Source organism: Mauremys mutica, chromosome 24 (assembly GCF_020497125.1).
Source record: "Mauremys mutica isolate MM-2020 ecotype Southern chromosome 24, ASM2049712v1, whole genome shotgun sequence".
In the NCBI taxonomy this organism is placed as follows: Eukaryota; Metazoa; Chordata; order Testudines; family Geoemydidae; genus Mauremys; species Mauremys mutica.
Window position 1 is genome coordinate 9,278,989 of NC_059095.1, and position 20,114 is coordinate 9,299,102.

At 47.5% G+C, this 20,114-nt stretch overlaps 1 protein-coding gene across 3 annotated transcripts in view; it reads left to right on the forward strand.

Annotated features, from left to right (window-relative positions):
- Positions 1-20,114, forward strand: part of ACSBG2 (acyl-CoA synthetase bubblegum family member 2) — a 55,917-nt gene that overhangs the window by 4,999 nt on the left and 30,804 nt on the right. The window contains exon 1 of one of the 3 annotated variants that reach the window (XM_044998271.1): positions 13,904-14,030. The exons of 1 other annotated variant lie outside the window; for it this stretch is intronic. The gene's annotated coding sequence lies outside the window, so the exon portion shown is untranslated. Of the gene's footprint in view, positions 1-13,903; positions 14,031-20,114 lie in introns of those variants that run through there. One more of the 3 variants, XM_044998272.1, reaches the window with a different exon arrangement.

The following is a 20,114-nucleotide window of genomic DNA, read 5'->3' on the forward strand; positions in this document are numbered from 1 at the left end:
CCAGGCCGGTTTGTTTACCTGCTGCATCTGCAGGTTCGGCAGAGCGTGGCTTCCACTGGCCGCAGTTTGCTGCTCCGGGCCGATGTGGCTGTGGGAAGCGGCGCAGGGCCAACCACACCAACTGCTGCAGAAGTCACAGAGGTCACGGAAAGTCATGTAATCTGTGACTTCCATGACCTCCGTTACAGACATGCAGTCTTAATAATGAAACACTGAATAGGTATCATTAACATTCACTCTGGAAAACAAAATAGCTCTGATAGTGTATGTGCTTGTTCAGGTTTTCTCTTTACCCCAAACACGTTTGTTCCAGGCAAACACAGAACATGTTCTACATATTTATAGCTGAACATCTTAAATAAGTATTTTGGGTTAGGAAGAACCTCAAATGTTGTGATTGATGAAATGAACAGGTGCGACATTTCAGGTGTTCCAAATGTTCCTGGGACACTGGGCTGTTATGGGTAAAATGCCTAAGTGAATTAAGTGCCTTTGTCATTTTTACAATAGAACAGTGAAAGTGAAAAACTATGAAAAATTGGGACTGTCCTAGTAAAACAGAGGTATATGGTACTTTAGTCCCAGGGCATGCTTTGTACCTTGTGTAGACATATATACATGTACTGTCATCCTGATATGGTAGCATTCTGTACCCTCTGCATGAGATGGAAGGTAGAGGAGGATCAGGCCCCCTGCCCTGTCCCATCCTGCTTCGTAGTAGCCAGAAATGCTCCCTTATGTCCAGCACACAATCCCTTAGTAAATCCCTACAGCAAAGCCTGGGATATTAGCCAATTCTTGCTGGGAACTGGGTAGTAATCATAGGTTTGTTAATCATTTTTAATTAGAAGCTTGTCATTGTGTGTCAAGCTGGTCACTGTAATAAATTCTTCCGTTTCTTGAATCTGTTGCATAAGCCAGATCTCATCACTTCCATTCCAGCCCCTTCAGGACCAACATCTATTTAGTGAAAGTCTTCTACTTCTAGAAAATTGTTAATGATTACACAGTGATCTTCCTGCTATGGGAGTAGATAAAACAGACCATACTCCCAGGTTTCAGAGTAGCAGCCGTGTTAGTCTGTATCCGCAAAAAGAACAGGAGTACTTGTGGCACCTTAGGGACTAACAAATTTATTACAGCATGAGCTTTCGTGAGCTACAGCTCACTTCTTCGGATGCATAGAATGGAACACACAGACAGGAGATATTTATACATATAGAGAACATGAAAAGGTGGAAGTATGCATACCAACAGGAAGAGTCTAATCAATGATAGTTAACTGCAGTTGTACCAGTCAGACACAAGAGGGCACACTTCTCTCTAAAAATGACCTGTAAAGTGACTAAAATCTAATCCCTTGGTTAATGTGTGCTCAATATAACTGGTTGAAATGTTTCAACTTAAAACAAATTTTGGCAAAAAAAAAAAGTGTTTTGAAGAAATGAAAATGTTTTGTGGAATCATGCTGGGTCCTTTGAAATTCCAAGTTTTTCTGTGAAACAATTCAGTATTAAAAGACCTGAATAAGAGCTCTGTGTATCTCAAAAGCTTGTCTCTTTCACAACAGACATTGGCTCAATAAAAGATATTACCTCACTCACCTTGTCTCACTAACATTAAAAAAATGTTTTTATATCAGTGGAGGGAAAAAGCACCCCACTTCCGTTCACTTTTTTACCCTTCACCTTTTTTTTCCCAAGGTGAAAAAAAACAAGTGACAAATGGCTAAAGTGAAACTTTTTGAAAACATGTTTGAATTTTTTGTTTAAAAAAATTCAAAGTTTCAAATGAAACAAAAAATTTTCATCGCTTTCAATTTTTTTCTCAACATAAAACCTTTCTTCAACTAGCTCCAATGCTGAAGGCCTCAACAGCCATGCTAAGGGTAGATCTACACTGAAAACACTACAGTGGCTCAGCTGCACCATTGCTCCTGCACCGCTGTAGGGCTTCAGTATACACACACACACCTATGCCGACCGGAGAGGTTCCCCCATCACTGCAGGTAGATGGTAGCTAGGTTGATGGAAGAATTCTTTCATTAACCTAGCACTGTCTATACGAGGGATCTCAAACTCAAATCACCATGAAAGCTGCATGAGGACTAGTACATTGGCCCAAGGGCCACATCGCTGACACCTTTTAATATAAAGATACAAAAGCCCCCCACTCTGCCCCGGCCCTGCCCCCATTCCATCCCTTCCACGAGGCCCTGCCCCTGCCCTGCCTCTTCCCACCCCTTCCCTGCCCCCATTCCAACCCCTTCCCCAAAGTCCGCACCCCTGCCCTGCCTCTTCTCCGCCTCCTCCCCTGAGTGTGCGGCTCCCCGCTCTCCCCCCCCTCCCCCCCCCGAAAACACTAAGCGCTGCCAAACAGCTGTTTGGCGGGAGGAAGCGCCTGAAGGTAGGCAGAGGAGCAGGGATGTGGTGCACTGGCGGGGAGGGGAGCTTGGTGGGCCACAGGAAATAACTCTGTAAGCCACATGTTTGAGACCCCTGGTCTATATTGTGAGTTAGGTCAGCATAGTTACATTTCTTGGGGGTGTGGATTTTTCACACACCTGAGGTCTTGTCTACGCAGCAAAATTAAGTCAACATACTCGAGGCTGACATACAGCCACCGCAGTAATTACTGCAGTTTTTCATGTCCACACTAGCTCCTTCCGTCAGCAGTGTGTGTCCTCACCAGGAGCTCTTCCACCAATGTAACTGACAACGTGGGGCACTGACAACTGGAGCCCCACCAGCTGCCAGCCCAAAGCCCAGCTGCTGCTTCCCAGTGAGGGATTGGCGGGAGGGAATGAGAGCCCGAGCCCAGCTGCCTCCCTGTGCGGGATTGGGGCAGGGGGAGCGCTCAGGTTCTCCTTCCATTCCTTCAGCGAAAGGCAGCAGCAGCACTCTGAGCTTTCAGCCCCGGCGGTGGGGCTCTGAGCTGTCAGGTGATGTAACTAACACAGTATCTACACAGACACTGTGTCACCCTACCTGTATCGACCTAAGCACTATGCCTCTTGTGGAAGTGGAGTTATGAAGTCGATGTAGTGGGCAACTTGCATCGGTAGGAGCCCCATTGTAGTGTAGACACTTACAGAGTTCGGTCAATGTAAGCTGCCTTATGTCAACCTCAGTCTGTAGTGTAGACCAGACCTGAGACGTAGCTATGCCGATGTAAGTTCCCAGCGTAGACCAGCCCTAACAAAGTCATACTGAGTTTACTGTACTACCTAAGAACTTTCTGTTCCTGATTCTTCCCTGCTCTTTCACATGTGCCACCGTTTATAATTGTGCAAAGTGTATGCAGATGGGGTGTAAAATGTCACGGTCTGATCCGGTAGCATTTGACATCCACTTTGCACAGAGGGAAATAACACCCAGTGCAAGACAGAGCATGTCTAGACTAGGATAGCAAGTGTATTTTTTAAACATGACAAAATGTTTTAACAAACAAGTTGTAAAACTCTAATGTAGACAGGGCAAGTTGTATCTGAAAATGTGTTGGCTGATCAAAATGAACCCCAGAGGAGCTGAATAGTCTTGTAGACCTCCACTGCAACTGCGTCACTGAAACTGCTTCCCGCATACTGACAGTAATCTGGGGTGCCATGTTTTCATAGTGAGATTGCCATTTGCTTCTCCAAGCAGAGGGATAGTCTCATTCTGGTGTTCTTGTGCTTCAGGGCTGGGAGAAACTCAGGCCTTGGCTACACTGGCGCTTTGCAGCGCTGCAACTTTCTCGCTCAGGGGTATGAAAAAACACCCCCCTGAGCGCAGCAAGTTACAGCGCTGTAAAGCGCCAGTGTAAACAGTGCCCCAGCGCTGGGAGTGCGGCTCCCAGCACTGTAAGCTAATCCTCTCGGGGAGGTGGAGTACCTGCAGCGCTGGCAGAGCTCTCCCCCAGCGCTGGCGCCGCGACCACACTCGCACTTCAAAGCGCTGCCACGGGAGCGCTCCCGCGGCAACACTTTGGAGTTTCGAGAGTAGCCGAGCCCTCAGCCCACAATTCCAGGAACATGGCCTTCTGCAGCCATGGTTGGCCCCCCAAAGTGATCTAGTTCAACCATTCAGTGTTCATTGGCCAGCCCAAAAGTATTGGTCCACCAAGTATAACTACTCCAAAGCTAGATCTTATAGGAGTACCTGAGCCACATCAAAGCACAGGTTCTCTTCTACCAGGCTGCTCAGCCTGCAGATTCCTCTAGCAAGCACTACATTCATTTGGCCCTCATCCTTGGGGGCAGAGATCAATTTGGAAATAGTGCAGGCACCAGTGAATTCTGGAATCCTGTGAAAGTGAGAATGGACATTTGACCCCTGCTCCCATAATTCCCTCAGATACCGTAGTTATCCCACAGTTCACAGCAAGTTTCCCAGAATGCAGTGGGCATGGAGGCAGTATAAAGGACTTTGTTACCCATTTAGAGTGTTAAACTACTGCTGCATGATGTCCTATGAACACAAGCCTTGAAATACAATGTCACTTGTGCAATGCAAGCTTAACAGTGTCAATGCACTCAGCTGAAATAGGTTTGTTGATTTAACTAAGCCAATATACTGTAACTTTTGTGTGTAGGCAGCACTAAGATAGACAAGCCCTCAGTATCAGAATGGCACTGGGCTGATGACCAGTGTTTAATGATTTCAATGGAGCATTTCAACACCATTCTGTAAGAGACAAGAAGTCCTTTCTAATTTAATAGCTTGAACTGACTTCCTCTTTGTTTGCAATTTAACCACAGACATACTGGCAATGGCTAAACATTGCTCAACGCCCAGAATGAAAGACTGAGGCCATGGGAAGGTAGCTGTTTCTGGGGGGAAAGCCAAATAGTAGTAGTTGTAATAAAGCTGGCTTTGTGACAAGACTGGCTTGTAGCTGGACTGGAAACAATTTTCCTGTCCCACGAAAAAAAACTAACAGGATTTTGAAAAAATTTCCCATGCCAAATCAGGAAGAAGAATTGAAATCTCAAAAAAATGTGATTAACCAAAAAATAACAATAAATTCAGGTAAATTGAAACATTTTATTTCTGTAATTTCAACAGTCTTTCAATTTTGACTTTTTTAAAATCTAAAATTAGCTTAAATTTCAAAACAAAGTTGCTTTGAAGTGGAAAGCTGGAATTCTTCATTTTAGAAGTGTCAAAAGGAACCAACTTGACAATTTCAAAACTTTAATTTTTCAAGTTTAAAAATTCATCAAATCTGACTCTTTCCTGTGGAAAGTGTCTGTTTAGACAGACTGATGTTTTCCAACAAATAAATATCGTGGCAAAAAATTCTCAACCAGCTCTAGTGACTGTTAATGTGTTTGGGGCTGAGTTAAACTCATAGAATCATAGACTTTAAGGTCAGAAGGGACCATTATGATCATCTAGTCTGACCTCCTGCACAATGCAGGCCACTGAATCTCACCCACCCACTCCTGTATCAAACCTGTGTCTGAGCCATTTAAGTCCCCAAATCATGGTTTAAAGACTTCAAGGTGCAGAGAGCCTTTCAGCAAGTGACCCGTGCCCCACGCTGCAGAGGAAAGCGAAAAACCTCCAGGGCCTCTGCCAATCTGCCCTGGAGGAAAATTTCCTTCCCGACCCCAAATATGACGATCAGCTAAACCCTGAGCATGTGGGCAAGACTCACCAGCCAGACACCCAGGAAAGAATTATCTGTAGTAACTCAGATCCCACCCCATCTAACATTGCATCACAGGCCATTGGGCCTAACCCTTGTCTACAATACACCTGTAACTGAGTCATCAGCTCTCTGTCCAAATTGTCCTAGACAAAAAGGGCTCATCTACACTTTAGCTTTAACCTAATGAGGAGACCTGCTTTCAAACACTGCTGTTCCCTAGTCTCAATACAACACGGTTGTCCTCTGACCCAGTTACAACACAGTTCAAACGTTGAGCACAGACAGGATTTAACCTTGTCCTTTTAACTGGGCTGTTAACATTTTAACCCTGTTGCAGCTGAGTCAGGGACCAACTGTGTGGTAACTGGGTCCCCTGACTCAGGCCATGTCTACTACGGGGACTATCCTGGCATAACCTCAGTGTAAATGCAGCCTAGAGTGACAGAAGCGGTTTATCTGTCTCTGTAGGAACACCACCTCCCCAAGCAACAGTATCTAGAAGGACAGAAGCATCTATCTAGCTGCATCTACACCAGGGGTTAGATCGATTTAACTACAGCTGAAGCTGCTGGGACCCGCTGTTTTTGCTGGAGTTCTGAAAATAGACCCGCTCTTGTGAATTGCTTGTATCAAATTTTGCATCAAATTAATTTTCCATCAAAATTCTTGTTCAAGAGCATATATGCTTGTGACTAACATAGGCTAGAAATTCTGGGCCCAATTCTCCACTGACTTCCATGTTTTGTAGACTTTTACCCCTTTGCAACATGGGTGTAAATCATTTGCAAATCATATACCCACTTGGCACTCACTTTGTACAGTGTAAACAACAATGCAAAGGCTGCATCCAGACTAGGAAAACAGGTTGTGTTAGAATGTGTTCATAACATGTTTTAATTAACAAACAGGATTTGGGGCATAGTAAAGATAGTGAAAGCAGAGTTAAAAAAAATAAGCTGGTCATGGTTGGCTTTCGTGTTATACAGTGCTTGTGACAGTTCTCAGCTGACGTGCGTGTGTCTGTTTTCTCCGTGTGCTGTCTCAGCTCTACGCAGATAGCTAGCCCAGCATAGAATCATAGAATCATAGAATCTCAGGGTTGGAAGGGACCTCAGGAGGTCATCTAGTCCAACCCCCTGCTCAAAGCAGGACCAAACCCAACTAAATCATCCCAGCCAGGGCTTTGTCAAGCCTGACCTTAAAAACCTCTAAGGAGGGAGATTCCACCACCTCCCTAGGTAACCCATTCCAGTTCTTCACCACCCTACTAGTGAAAAAGTTTTTCCTAATATCCAACCTAAACCTCCCCCTCTGCAACTTGAGACCATTACTCCTTGTTCTGTCATCTTCTACCACTGAGAACAGTCTAGATCCATCCTCTTTGGAACCCCCTTTCAGGTAGTTGAAAGCAGCTATCAAATCCCCCCTCATTCTTCTCTTCTGCAGGCTAAACAATCCCAGTTCCCTCAGCCTCTCCTCTCCTCATAAGTCATGTGTTCCAGCCCCCTCATCATTTTTGCAGACCCAGAAAGACCACAGACTCGGTTCAGTGGCAAAGGTGCTCAGCCAGCTATTGCCCTCAAGATACAGTATTAGCTCCCTGGATCAATATCTGCAGGTATACTAACACACGAGTACCCAGTGGCAAGGACTCAGCTCAGTCAGCAATGGAACTTTTTGCTGACCCCTAGGCTGAAAAAGGGTTAAGGCGAGATAGACGCCCCCCCCTCCCCTTCACCACCTGAATTTGTACTTTACTCCTGATGTTTCAGACAAAACATCACTCACTATTCATCACTTCTGCCAACCATTGATCTTGTGCTTGGTTGGGGTGTAGTTGTGCTAGTCTGGAATGTGTTTACATATCCGGTTTGTTTTTAGCAATGCTAACATTGCCTGAGCCAAGTTCATGTACCAGACCGTGAACTTGCAGGCAAGCATCTGCTTTTTTGACAGGGCCTGACTTTTGCTCATTATAGAACTTTTGCTGACTTTGGTTCAGGCCTCAGGCTCCGCACCAGGTGCCATGCTCCAGGCTCTCTCTTTCTACTGCAGTGAGAATCAGACTGCAAAAGGGTCATTATTTCAGAGTGACCTGAACTTGACTCAGTAGGGTCAGATTCTCAGCTGGTGTATATAGGGGTTGCTCCAGTGACTTAATTTAAGCTGCGGGAAGGGCAGCCAGCACATTAGGGTGACCAGACAGCAAATGTGAAAAATTGGGACGGGGGTGAGGGGTAATAGGAGCCTATATAAGAAAAAGTCCCAGAAATTGGGACTGTCCCTATAAAATTGGGACATCTGGTCACTGTACAGCACATCCCTTGGCCCGCGCCGCTTCCCGCAGCCCCCACTGGCCTGGGACGGTGAACCACGGCCAATGGGAACCGCGATCAGCCAAACCTGCGGACGCAGAAGGTAAACAAACCGGCCCGGACTGCCAGGGGCTTTCCCTGAACAAGCGGGGAACCAGCTTTGAGAAGCACTGGCGTAGAGTCCTTATTGTGAATGACAGTCAGGCCTGCTTATGTTTAGAAACTATCTTGTGACCAGGATGATCCTGTTCCCATCACCTCTTCCTGACTCCCAAGCTGTTTACCATCTTGTTTCCTGAGTTTGTGTATTCCCTTGTGCTGCACTTAACTCTAGATCTGTCAGCTTCCAGGTTTACATTTTTCCAGTTATCTTGCATGTCATTGGCCGGGAGTGCAGTTGGGGTGCTGGCAACCAGTGATAATGATTCTGCAGCAGGAACATTAGTTAACAACTCGTGGATGGCGTGTGAGTCAGAACAGCCTCCAGTTCACTCTGCATTGGCTCTGCAAAACAAACATGAGAAAAAAGTGACCTAGATCAGGCTCTGCTTCTTAAGTCTGCAGATGTGACTCACTCCACATGGGGAACAGTCTGCTAAAGAAGAAGGTGCTATTTTTACTTTCATTTTTCTCTGCACAGTCCAACATGTATTTAGTGAAGCTTCTAAGTGGGGGGAGGAAGGTAACATAGGGCAAACAGTACTTCCCCCATTCACAGGGAGGTTAAGTGACTTGTGCTAGATCACACAGGAAGTTTGGGCCAGAGCTGGGAAGAGAGCACTGCTCTCTGAGGCAATAGGCTCCACCTGCATCCAGAGAACCACAGCCCCTCTCTGATAAACAGCTTCACATCTGCTGTGCTTGTGTTATCTGTAAAACATAGTCAAGTGGGTCAGGTGCTTTGAGATCTACAGATACAAACACAGCAGGCCCTGATTCTCTCTTACCCTGCACCTTGTCCAGACATTTATACCGGCACAAGGTGGGCATTAAGTGCTTCCATCTTGATTTGGTAGCATATCACCCCATTTTGCAATGCAGTAAATGACTGCACTAGTTGCAGGGCATGGGGAACCAGGCCCTATATCTTGTGCTTACACCAGGAAAAAGTGGGTGTGTTACGGTGAGCTAGCTAACATACTGCAAAATCCTGGTGTAGACAAAGCAAGTTGTCATTTTACCTTGATGTGGATGGTAGGTTGGTGGTGGGGGAGTGTCCCTCAACCAGCCACATCTATCTCAGAGTTCCCACAGCCTCCATTGGCCTGAAGCAGGGAACCACAGCCAGTGGGAGCCACGATCAGCCGAACCTGTGGACGGTGCAGGTGAACAAACCAGCCTGGCCCACCAGGGGCTTTCCCTATACAAGCAGCGTCCCAAGTTTGGGAAACACTGCAATAGAGGGAAATATTTCACGAAGGCTATAGCCATCCTGTGGCATTCACTGCTCCAAGGGGTCAGAGCTAATTACTGGGGCTTGATTTAAAAAGGGCTGGGTCAGCTCTGACCTTCAGCTCCCATTCTTGGCTACCAATTCCTGCTCCAACCACGAGGCCTGACTGCCCATGTCCCAGTCTCTGACAATGTGTGATGCTGTGCAAGTTGCTTCTCTGTGTCTCACCTTCCATATATGTCAGATGGAGACTGTAACACTTGTCTATCTTCCACTAGGGGACCGTGAAGATAAATTCATATTTGTTAAACTCCCCATGATCCTTGGCTGGAAGGTGTATGTATTATTGGCAATTCTTCAGACTAGAGCAAAGCACACTCCACTGCAATGCAGCTGACTACTGGGGCAACTGTACCCAGGAGAGAAGGATTTGTTCCCAACAGCTGTAGGGGATGAATTTACACTCTGCAATGAAAGAGATTAGCTTTAATTGGCACATGGACAAAAGTTATTACCAATTGGTCATAAAATGACCCAGCCCTTTTTAAATCCAGGGCCGGGGGTAAGAGGCAGTGAGAGACAGGTGGGGAAGAGGAGTGGATGGGGGCAGGACACTGGGAGGGAAGAGGTGGGGCCAGGGAGGTTCTGGCACTCTGCTGGAGTGTGCCACCAGATCATCTTCCATTCTCAAGCATTCCATATTCCTCCCCTAAACAGTAGGTATTGGCCCAGGACAAAGGCAGATGCAGGAGCAAATGGACCATAGGCTTTATGTTCCCAATTTCTTAAATGCTGCTTATATGCTCTGCTGTATCAGTAATCGGGAGCATTTTAGATCATTGGCAGTGAAGTCTAACTTAACAGACCACTGGAGTCAGCCTCCAACACAATGACTCAGGCAAACTGTAGTCATGAAAAAAAGTGCAGTATCCTGATGTTCTGTTCAAAATTCAGATGAATAGGCAAATGTCATTAGGTTCTTTAGCAGCTAATATCTGTGTGAGGAGGCTGCTGGGTGGCTGGCTTCCTTACTACAAAGTTACCACATTTACAATATCAGAGGGGTAGCCGTGTTAGTCTGGATCTGTAAAAAGCGACAAAGAGTCCTGTGGCACCTTATAGACTAACAGACGTATTGGAGCTTAAGCTTTCGTGGGTGAATACTCACTTCGTCAGACGCAGTATTCACCCACGAAAGCTTATGCTCCAATACGTCTGTTAGTCTATAAGGTGCCACAAGACTCTTTGTCGTCACATTCAAAATGAGGAAGTTGGTGTCGGTTAGTCTCTCTCCTCTGTAGGTAGCAGGACAGCAGGAGTGAGACATAGAGATTGGCTTCCTACCTTTCCACTTTCTGGAGACTGTAGAATCATAACAAAAGACAGGTGGGGACACACTTTCCTTCACTGGAGATAGATCTTTTATGCTGCACGTAGCCTTGTCTATCATAGCAAACTTTTTAGCTTCATACTGCTCCACCAGTAGCAGGAATGACGGAAGTTATAGTGTAGATGAGACTCAGCCATTTTTGCTATCTTATCATCTAGCCCTACTTAGCATCTCTGGAGTCATACATGGAAGGAGAGTTACCTGAGTCCAGTGTCCTATCTAGTAGGCCACGCTACCTTTTTGCTGTTCAATATTTCCACTGTTGCTCTTGCTGCTAAGGCTGGCTAATGTTTGCAGCTACAATGTTTTCTAGTGTAGATGCAGGCTATGAGCTTTGTTCTGCACTGAACTGAAAGCAACAGTATGTTGCTAGTTAGTTTCTAATTGTATAGCGGAAACATCTACTCTGCTCTCTGTTGCAACATTTGATATGCATATTAGGATTTGAATAATTTTTATTTTTAGAGACACTATAGTTTTGGTAGAAAATTGGAAGAGAGTACTGTGCTGTATATAGGGGTAACTATTGCACCTTTAAGAAGAAAGTAAACACTGTAACTTGTATCAGTAGTTCAACATTGCTGTTTCAGGGCTGGTCTACACTGGGGGGGGATCAATCTAAGATACGCAACTTCAGCTATGTGAATAGCGTAGCTGAAGTCGAAGTACCTTAGATCGAATTACCTACCGTCCTCACGGCGCAGATCGACGTCCGCGGCTCCCCATGTCGACTCCGCTACCGCCGTTCGCGTTGGTGGAGTTCCGGAGTCGACAGGAGCGCGTTCGGGGATCGATATATCGTGTCTAGATGAGACACGATATATCGATCCCCGAGAAATCGATTGCTACCCGCCAATATGGCTGGTAGTGAAGACGTACCCACAGAGTGAGACACACACCAAGGCTATGTCTACACTACACACCTTTTAGTGACACAGCTGTGCCGCTAAAAGGTGTGCTGCATAGCCGCTCTATGTTGGTAGGAGAGAGCTCTGCCGCCGACAAAAATATTCCACCCCCAATGAGAGGCAGGACCTGTCGGTAGCAGAGGGTTGGAATGCCTTGCTGCTAAATGATGAACTAGTACTCGGCTGAGCCCTCAAGGGTTAACACATTGTTAATGGAGCCTCACACTCTACAAGGCAGCATGAATGAAGGGAGGAGACACAACAGATGCATGGCAGTGTGTGCCATCATTCCCTGTGGAAACTGAATGTGATGATGAGCCTTATCCCACTGGAGCGCACCGCTCCCTCCACTTTCCGTGGTGTGGTGTGGTGTGGTGTGTGTGTGTGTGTGCGCGCGCGATTCAGGGACACGCAGCATGTGTGTTTGTGTGAGAGAAAGGGAGAGAGAGACACACACACTCGTGTGTGTGTGTGTGAGAGAGAGAGAAAGAGAGACATGCATTACCCCTTTAAGTACACTGATCCCACTCTAAGTACACTGCCTTTTTAAGTAGATCAAGAAGTTGAGACCACAGCTGCTGCTGCCTGCAAGCTCCTTCTGTTCTGAGCCCTGTCATGTCCCCCCTCCTCTGTGGAGATGGGGTATAGGAGCAGGAGGAAAGCAGCAGCGGGACACCCTGACATCAGCACCCCTCTTCCCCCCCACCCTGTGCACAACAAGCTGGAGGCTCCCAGGAGCAGCCCCAAGGCAGAGGGCAGGAGCAGCACACAGCGGGGGAGGGGGGCACTTGAACTGCCTGGCAATTGACAGCCTGCTGGGCAGCAGCTGCACAGGGAACTGGGGGAGGGGGCTGCCAGCCCACCCTGATTCCAAGCCCCCATCAGGCTCCAAGGGGCTGCTCTTCCTGCAAGCAGTGGACAAAGCAGGCAGCTGCCAAACAGCATTATAAGGGGGCATTGCACAACTTTAAACGAGCATGTTCCCTGACTGATCAGCGACATAATAACTTTAACCAGGATGACGTTAAGTGTGGAGTTACTGTAGTCCACATAGGGGCAGTCCCTTTTCAGCTGTCCTGAGCCCCCACATTGATAAATAATTTGGCAGTTTGTGGGTGGGGGGTCTCCTTTTCTTCTTCAGCACTTTGTAGGCAGTAGTACCCCATCTTTCCTCCCCAGGTCATGTTCTTTAAATGAACATATTGTTTTACTAGGGACACCAGCTTCCATGAACTCAGTGAATTTAATAGTGGCTTCCAGAATAGTGGGTTAATGCCTCTGTGCCCAAGACCTAGTGATTTTGGGGAGGCACTGCAAAAGCTGTTCCAAAATAATGAAATCCATGATCTCCCCAATTCCTCACTCACCTGGCCTCAGCCACCCAGTGGTCCAATCCAAGAATTTGTGTAAAGCCCCTAGGTCTTGCCCTGTGACCACCTTGCTGCCTAAAACTTCTGGCTGTATTGTTCTGCTGACAGACCCATCTGATCTAAAATGGTTGCTTTTATGGTATCATATTCTGAGGCTTTTTCATTGCACAGCACCCTATAAACAGCATGACTTTCTCGTGAGAGGTTGATAGGGGGCCCATACTTTCTATACCCCAAAAGGCAGGGAAAACATTAACCAGAAGGCATCGGGGGTCAGGCATATGGCCCATTTTGCACAGCCTCATGACTTTCACCCACTTATCACTCCCTATCATGGGACTCACCAGCTTCTCCAAGAGTTGTTACTGCACCTGCGACTGGCCTGCAATAAATTACTATAGGCTTTGTTACTGTTCTGCTTTGTTTGTTCCCCATCGCCTGCCTGGGATGAATTACTGCAGTTAATCATGCACAGGGCCACCCTATGTTTGCTACCCCTGGCTGATTAGAACCATCAGCTTTATAAGCAATCGATGCTAACCGAGCCAATCCCCCGCTGCTGTAACAGCTCCTCGGGTCCCCTCCAATGGTCCCATCTCCCCTGAGCAACTGCGCAAGCGCCTGCCGGGGGGGCGGAGGCAGCCTCCACGTGGTCTAGGGGAGGTCAACGACCGAGGGTTACAGAAGGGGGCGGGGCTACGGCAGCGCGGCGCTTACGTCATTGGCGGCTGCCGGCGGAAAAAGTCGGGCCTCTCCGAAACGGCGTCGCTCGCTGGCGGCCCCGCCCTCTCACGAGAGGCGCTTCACCCAATCGCGCTCGCGCTCCCGGGGGCGGGGGCGCGCGCGCGGGCCTTTCAAGCGGCACGAGGCCGGGGGGGACGCGCTGGGGGGACGGGATTCGCCCCGCCCCCTCCCGCGAGCGCTCTAAATTTAAGGCACCTGGTGCCTCCTACAGGCAGCCAGTCAGTGCTGCCGCGCGGAGAGGAGGCTCGGCTCGGCTCGGCGCGCGCCTACCCCCAGGTAAAGGGACGGGGGCTGCTCCTGCTCCCTTCAGGCGGGGTGGGGGGCGATGGCGGGGCTGCCCCGACCCCCTCAGGGGATGGGGCTGGTTCCCGGGGGCTGCCCCTGACCCCCCCCCTCCTCGGGTGCTGGGGGGGCGATGGATGATGGGGCTGCCCCTGACCCCCCCCTCCTCGGGTGCTGGGGGGGGCGATGGATGATGGGGCTGCCCCTGACCCCCCCCTCCTCGGGTGCTGGGGCTGGTTCCCAGGGGCGGGGAGGGATGGAGCTGCCCCCTCGGGGGAGGGGGGGCGATGGCGGGGCTGCCCTGACCCCCTCAGGTGACGGGGCGGGATGTGACCGCCCCCCAGGTGGGGCGGTGATGGATGAAGGGGCTGCCCCTTCCCTCCCCCCCAGGTAGGGCTTGGTGATGGAGGGGCTGCTCCCCCCGGGGGGATGGGCCGATGGGGGGGTTCCCTGCTCCCTTCCTCTCCTCCCGTGGGTAGGCGCTGGGGGGCCGCCGCTCCGTCCCACGCGGCGGCGTGAGGCGCCTGGCCGGGGCTCTGGTGACCACACGCCCCGCGCCTCTGCCAGCGCCGCCCCTGCAGCTGCCCCGTCCCGTCCGCCCGGGGGTAGGCGCTGGCTCGGTAGCGCCAGTGCCTGGGACGTGCCGCGGGCGGGAAGCCGCGTTGTTGGAAGCTCCGCCGCGGCGAGCGCTGCCCGCTGCCCCCACAGCCCTGCCTGGTAGCAGCGGCTCGACGAAGGCTCGGGGAGGGGCGGGGCTGGCAAGGCAGGTGCCTCCCCTCCCACAGCCAAGTCGGGGCGTTGGTGGACAGAAACTTCTGGGGCGAGCTCCTGGCTGGACGGCGCTTTACGAAGGGGAAAGCGCTGTAACCGTGCCACGTGTCCGGCTTCCCCTCCCAGGGCTTGTGTGTGTGTGTGGGGGGGGGCTGACCTCATCTGGGGCTCTTGAGCTGTTGTGTGTCTCATAAGAACTGGAAATTATTCTATTCCCTTCTTCCCCCAATGGCGCAAACAATGAGCCCTTGGCAGCTTGTTAGCGCGTTTCTGATGCGCGCCATCCGCTTGTTCAAAAGGCCCCTCGGAGGACTTACGCCTCCCAGCTACAAAAACAGTCTCTAACCTGACATTTGGAATCTGCCAGGATGTTTGTGGTTGTCACCTGTTTTATCAGCTTCTCTACCTAGCTTCCAGACCTTTGTTTTTGTTGACACTTTGTTATGCAAATACTAAAACAGAGCTATGCCTGGGTGAGGTCTAATAACTTGTGTGGCTCAGGTGGCTCTCTAAAGGTGTGAGACAGTTCTTTAAAAGGACTTCATGTATTTCTCTAATTGCTGAACTAAACTCTAAAATCTTAATGTTTCCCATATTCTTAATTGGTACTGACATCATCAAATGTGATATCTGATCAGGTTTGGAAAATTCATAGTCTGTTTTTAAAACAGAGGGTTAGCAATGGTAACTAACCAATGCTGAGGAAGTTCTGCTGCAAAAATGGTGTAGGTTGTGCTTCGTATATATTATACCCTTTCTTCTGTAGCTGTCTTGTAAAAACTGTTGCCAGTATACTTCTGAAACTGGTGCAATTTTTTTTACAAGTTAACTGCCTATTTCCAGTTCTGGATGAAAATGTTTTGAGCTTTGTTAGTCCCTAGAGGAGAGATCTCATCTGCCTATATTGAAACAATATCAATTTAGCTTTGTGTCAAAGAATCACTAGTAGACTTCCTGTCACATACATAACTTCCTGTGGAAAAAGCTGATGGCTATAAACTGTAAACTGTGCTCCCTATGTTCATTAGTATTAAACTATGTTATCAGTGTTTGTTTCCATCTGTGTGAGTAACTTGTGGTACTTCTTCCTGATGCAGGCGGGCAGACTGCAGAAGTGCACTTATGACATCTACAACAGGTTAATGTTCTCTGGTAACCTTTAAGCTTATTCATTCACCATCTGGAAACTATCATGTGACAAAATGATGACTTGTAACGTGTCTATTGGCTGAAATAATCAGGTTACACTTGCATGATACTGCAGAAGGAGCCTGCAGTGTTAGTCATTTCAGCACTGTTTTCCTAACATTGGTATAAAACTTCAGAACATTCTGCAACCACCAAAAATTAATAGTTCATACCAGGATTTTTTTTAAATGTCCTCTGTGCATTCAGTAACAAACTCCACATTTTTCTAAACTATTATTTGGCAGCTAAATCCAGATGTTAAGTAGGATCGTGATATAGAATGGTCACAGTAGTATCTAACTCGGGGTTTCTGAGTCTTTCATGTGGCTCACCTCATAATTGTGCTGTAGGGAACACCACCCCTTCTGTTTTTGTGGTAACATGGACTGCCATCTCTATCAGTAACTATCATAAAACACTGCTGTGGCAAATATAGAAACTGCTATTCTAACATTGTTCTGTGTAAGCGAGGTGGCTTAGCAAATGATTACAAGGGAAGTTGGAAACCTGTAACTATGCAGTCTCAACAGATCACTAATCTGAAAACAGATCACTAGTGGTTCATGGACCACAACTGTTGATCTAGATTATTTATGAGCGATTAGATTTATAAACTAAAGTTAAATGAGAAAAAGGAATCTTATTCTTAACCAGCTCCTACTAATTAACTTATATCTGCAGTGTAGCCTTAACTAGTGAACAAAAATTACTACACTTGCTGTGATGGCTCACCAAATTTCACTGGTAGGGAGTTCAGGCTGCATATCTAGCCAGTTCCCCTCGTGTGCTGGATATCCTTTTCACCCTACAGTTCTCTTGTACAATAAATGTATGCATTTTTCAATACAGAATCTTTGGGAGGGTAGGCAGAGAAAACAGAGGTTTTAGCATCTGGTCAGAAGTCAATTGGGGATTCTGGCACCCAGAAGGGATAAATTTCCAGTTCCCATTTTGGGCAGGAATAAAGTAGATTAATTTTTAGAGGGGGGGAGGAGAGGTTTACATCTATTACTCTTCCCTAAGCAACAACTAGCTGCCTACCTATATTTCCCGTCTCATAATCTATAATTTTTTAGTAGAAACTGAAATGATCAGTAGTGAGATAGCTTAAAATTACCTTTAAAGACTCAGTAGGGGTACCATTGACTTGAAATTCAGTCAGGTTAAAAATTCAGGTTGAAGGGATAGTCTTGAATACTACACCAACACACTGGTGGTCCTCTCAAGTTTTGTGGTTTTAAAATTGCAGCTTCATGCTTCAAAAAGTTGCTTCTGAGGTTGGGGGGAACCCCATTCAAACAAAAAGGGAAACTGACTGTATAGTCAAATTTAGGTTCCCCTGTCTAATGTGCTGTCAAACGCACAAACTGAAAATAGCCTACTGGTAAAGCTGTGCTGGGGAATTTTAGCAAAGTTTCCCATGTAGCTTACCTCTTGAAGCATAATTATGTTGAAATGTTAACTATAATTATGGTCACAAAACAATCTTTTTTTGACACCCCTGCTGTAAATCAACAAAGAACCTTTTGAGAGAGAGTGAGGAAGCTGTAGCAACTGTCATATTTCCCATATGTAACCCACTTTCCAGTACATGACCAGAAACTGCAGGAAAAATCATCTGAAACCCGTGCTTCCCTTCCTCCACCCATTAGGGTCACATACAAGAAAATAAAGGCTTACTTAACTTCCTCTAATTCGGTGCCTTCTGCACAAGGAGATCAAGAGTTAAAATCATAAATATAAAGTACTTCTGCACTAGTAACAATGTAATCTGAAACCTTTACTCCCTGCCTTTTGTAAAGGTACACGCTGCTCTAAATATTAAGGCCAAATTTAATTTTAATACAATAACCGAATAGTACCTTTCTTGCTCGAATAGTACAGTCTCTGAAGTGATGTTACTGAAATATTAACTGATCTAAAGTTCCAATACTTAGACTAAGACATCGTTAAGCTTCTCTTGGTTCAGTTTTGGCCAACTTGCTGAAATTATTATCCTGTCTGGTGTAGCTATTTTCAGTGTGTTCAATTGTTTCAGAAATATTTCCAGGGTGCTTCTTAAAGTTAGACTGCTCCAGCATCCAGTGTTGTAGCTGTGTCAATCCCAGGATATTAGCGAGACTAGGTGGGTGAGAGAGTCTCTTAATTGGACCAACTTCTGTTGGTGAGACACCAGCTTACACAGAGCTCTGCTCCAGGTCTGGGACCAGATCTACGCTACCACTTATAACTTATGTTGCTCAGGGTAGGGTGTGACATAAGTTACACCAGCTGTTCTCAAACTTCATTGCACTGAACCCCCCGCCACGCACACACAACAAAAATTACTACATGATCCCAGGAAGGGGGACTGAAGCCTGAGCCCTGCTGCCTGGGAGGGGGTGATGGCTGAAGCCTAAGGGCTTCTGCCCTGGGCAAGGGGCATGTAACCTTAGCTGCCCCCTCTTCCCAGGGCTGAAGCCCTCAAGCTTTGGTGCCAGGCGGTGGGGCTCTGGCTTCGGCTTCAGTCCTGGGCAGTGGGGCTCGGGTTTAGCCCTTGGCCTTGGCCCTAGGCCCCAGCAAGTTTAATACTAGCCTTGATGACCCCATGAAAATGGGATTGAGAGTCATGACCCACACTGGGGTCCTGACCCACAGTTTGAGAACACTGACTTACACTGTCCTAAGCATTGGTGTGGCCCATGCTATATCAGCAGGAAAGCTGCTTCTGCCAACATAGCTACTGCGCCTCACAGAGGTGGATTTATTATGCCAATGGGAGGCTCTCATCTGCATAGAGCAGGGGTGGCTAGACTTACTGACCCTCTGAGCCGCATACAACCATCTTCAAAAGTTTTGAGAGCCAGGGCTTAGGGCTTCAGCCCCGTGGGAGACACCTGATGTATCTTCAGCCTGGCTCCTGCTGAAGCCCTGAGCCCCAATAGGTGCATCCTGTGGGGCAGAAGCCCTGAGACTCCCACTCCCTGCTGGGCAGAAGCCCCTACCTCATCACCTCACTGAAAAGCAGAGGTTCCAAGCTGCTCCCCCAATCTGGTAGGTGGGGGTGGGGGGTGTCTGCAAGCTGCACTTTAACTGTAAAAGAGACATGTGGCTACGAGTCAGTTTGGCCACCCCAGGCATAGAGCATCTTCACCAGATGCACTATAGCAGCACATCTGCACTGATGCAGCACTTCTAATACAGACACCCCCCTGAGTGATGCAAGTTTCAGTGCTGTAAAGTGGCAGTGTAGACAGTGCTACAGTGCTGGGAGCCATTCCCCTGTGGAGGTGGTTTCATTACAGTGCCAGCAGAGCTCTTTCCCAGTGCTGGAGCTGTGACTTCATAGCCATGTCTGTGTAGACAGCCTAGGGCTGGGAAACTTAATCCACAGCTAAATACAAGGTGGAACATAAGCATAAGTAGTTGACTAGTCCCTTGAAATGTGTTACGGTGAAGTGACCTGTTAACACACTTCCAGTCAGAGGGAGGAAGGGGGCAGGGGTAGCAAAGTGTGGATGTAGACTATTGAACCATAAATCCAGCCTTGACAATTGTGACCCATAGCCAGGAAGGGTTAAACGTCCTGCAAAATGAATAACCCACAGAAGACATGTGGGGAGATCATGTTTGTGTATTTACATATGTATGAGTAGGATGGACAATGTGATCGACAGTCCCTGTCTGTTGTGTGCTGATAATTCAGAGGTCAAAAAAAAATCCTATCCTGTAAATGGATTGTAAACATGGGATATTTCAGTATTCATCTCTTTGAAATGCACTGTGAATGGCCTTATGTTAAATTGTATAGCTAAATACTGGTGATGGACCTCCTTCAAAATCCTCCTAATTACCTTTTTGTTCCCTGAGGAATTGCAACTTGTTAAGACATGAAATTGTATAAAAGATCCTTGGGTCCTGATTCTGTCATCTCGGATCTGCTTAGACTTCTCATGGGAAGCTTGAGTTGCAAGACTGAGGTCCTAGTTATGCTGGTACGCCCTGAATGTGAGATTTGGACACTGGACTATAAATTGAATTCTAAAGGAACTCTTTGCAACTACAAAGCACACCTCTCTGCTGTGAATCTGAAACTCAATGAATTGAACTCATCTGTATATTGATCTTTTAACCATGCTC